General features: G+C 35.3%; 1 protein-coding gene across 1 annotated transcript in view; it reads right to left on the bottom strand.

The window, feature by feature from the left end:
- LOC107100920 (alpha/beta hydrolase domain-containing protein 17B-like) overlaps positions 1 to 2495 on the bottom strand; it is a 14542-nt gene extending 12047 nt beyond the window's left edge. The window contains exons 1-2 of the mRNA XM_015399599.1: positions 2314 to 2495; positions 1679 to 1777 (exon numbers count right to left, since the gene is read on the bottom strand). The gene's annotated coding sequence lies outside the window, so the exon portion shown is untranslated. The remainder of the gene's footprint in view (positions 1 to 1678; positions 1778 to 2313) is intronic.
- Positions 2496 to 2658: the final 163 nt, after the last annotated feature.

Consider the following 2658-nt stretch of genomic DNA (forward strand, 5'->3'; position numbering starts at 1 on the left):
AATACCAATTAAGGCCTTTGTTTTATTTTGAAGAATTCAATGCCTTTTAAGACTTTTTAAGGACCCGCGGGAACCCTGTATAAAATGACTGATAATGTTAAAAAGGAGCATTCAAAATCTACATAAAGCATTATAATTTTATTTAACAAGAAGTATAAGACATTTTTGAAATTTCAATATACATTATATTCTGTTATTAATGCATTTGTAACTGAGGTTTCAGGTTTTATGTGTTTTCTCTTTTAAAGCAATTGTTTCTAAGGCTACAGTGATTTGAGAGGTACATGATGTCTGCCAAAATAAAAGGTGCACAGCAAAATAAAACAAACTCTCCACAAGGGTTACCCATCAGTTACCAGCGTAACCCTGACAGCGTGAGACATGGACCTATGAAGTCTAAACATGGTTTAGAACCACTCATTTATTCAGTATGTCGTGCTAATTGCCAATTAATTCCACCTGTTGTTCCATTTGCACAGCTGCATGAGAAATTGATTCTCAATCACTGTTACTGTTAAACTAAAATACTATGTGGCTCTCCTTGCTTAGGTGTGCAAACAGTGAGTTTGCTACTGTTCTGTGTTTGCTTCAATAACTTCATTAGTGGTCGTGCCGTCCCTTCAAAAACAGCTTTTTATTTGTTAGTATGGGCTGTTCTTTACGGAATGATGTTGCAAATATAAATAGACTTAGATTTGGTATGAGAATCCAGTGTTTCAATTTCCTTAAAAAGGGTGAATGTTTTTCTTTGGAGACAGTGGCAGTGCTCTCCAAGGGGATGGATTAAATGCAGAGATACGTTTCTCAAGTGAGAGAACAATAAAGTTTAATTATTAAACAAAACAAATCATTTTAAATGAAATGCATCTAACAGTCTGCATTTATGATCCACTTTTTATTAAAAATTAAAAACTTGTTTCTATCTTAAAGAGCCACTATGGAATTTCCTAATAAGACTGACACTTGTGACGAAAACACAGAAATGCAGCACTTTCCTGCTCATTCTCATAGCTCAAACTTGTACTTGACTAATTCTTTTACTTTTTTCACCTTATGTGGAGTTGCATTGGTGTCTGAATTGAGCTGGATGCCAGTCGCTCTTAGTATGCACAAAATCCATCTTGATTATAATGCTTCAATTGTTTGCCAAGTCAGATGCTTTTAATATGCACGAGCTTGACGCCACATCCTCCGAACAGCAGGGGAACTTCCAACCCAAAATAAATTCAGTGAAATAGGCTACAGGCTTACAGATGCATCGCCACTGAACTACTGAGGTGTTAATTTGATCTGTAAAAGTTTTAGTTGTAAGACTGAAATAAAAAAGGCTATTTTAAATATATTTTTTAGTTCTCTTTAATTCAAGAAGATTACATTTATTTTGAATTTTTATTCATGCAAAGACAGATTAGGTTTTAATTTTACAGTAAAAATATGTTAATGTTTAACTGGTTTCATTCTAGACTGGATAAAATAAAACAACAGTTTATAATGATTATTGATTATTCAATGATTATTTTTATTATTATCCAATAATCGATTCATGACAATTAATTGTTTAAGCCCTAGTTATCACACTATCAGATTGAATTGTTTCTGTTGACTTACAATAATTTTAGAAACGTTACTATCATGTTTACCTTGTCCAATGGAACAGGAAAATACCTGATAAACATACCTGGATTTACAGATCCTTTAGTGTTGAAGGTTGAGGTGGTGTTAGGTTGCAAAGCACTGCACCAAGGTCCTGCAGTCTCTTTAGCAAGCCAGCCAGGTCCTGATGAAAACAAAATAATTAGTTGCAGTTGAACTGTGTACTTAACCAGGGGAAATAGGAATAAATCATCTTTCATCTAATAATCGAGTTTAATGTTATAAGAAAATAAAAATACTACTTAGAAAACCACAATCCACCCAGTTGAATCTGATTTAAAGACTGTATTAAAGACATGATTTCTACAAATAGAGCAGTTAATAATATTTTTGATGGTTATGAACAAAGGGCAATAATCTGGACATCAGATGCTTTGGAAAAGGTTTTAAATAGGGGTAATAGAGCCATGTCTCAGCAGAAACACTTAATCATTGCTATGCTAGTGCAACATGTTTAACCATAACATAACGGGCTGGTTTTATTCTGTTCTGTCAGGTCAGCAGAAAAACAACACAAAAGAAGTCAAATTAATAATCAGCAGCCCCTGTATTTAGCAGTCAAATCTGCATCCATCACTGCAGCTAGCAGGTTACCCAGCTAGCGGTGGTTGATGCTACAGCTAGTCCGTTAGCTTGGCCGTCTGAAACCGACCTACTTACCGATTCACAGCAGTCGGGTAACCGGGATGGAGAGCACCTATATGTGTTCACAAGTGGCGCAGGACTACGGAAATCCCTATTGTGTCTTGACATGGATGGATCTACTCAAGTGTACCAACCAATTGTCGGTGGCAAGCTAGCAGATATTCATAGCTACCAGATTTTTTTTTCTTTACTACAGCCCGACTTCATCCGGAAGTGACGTCACTGTTATTTAAAATCCTCCTTCCATTGTGGCATATTATTTTGCATAGATTAAATCATCGCCTCTTTCTATTTTATACTGAACACCCTAAAGATGTTTTAGAATAAATACATACAAGCATCCCCCTGCTATTTAGTTGC

Source organism: Cyprinodon variegatus, unplaced genomic scaffold (genome assembly GCF_000732505.1).
Source record: "Cyprinodon variegatus isolate N-32 unplaced genomic scaffold, C_variegatus-1.0 Scaffold1028, whole genome shotgun sequence".
In the NCBI taxonomy this organism is placed as follows: domain Eukaryota; kingdom Metazoa; phylum Chordata; class Actinopteri; order Cyprinodontiformes; family Cyprinodontidae; genus Cyprinodon; species Cyprinodon variegatus.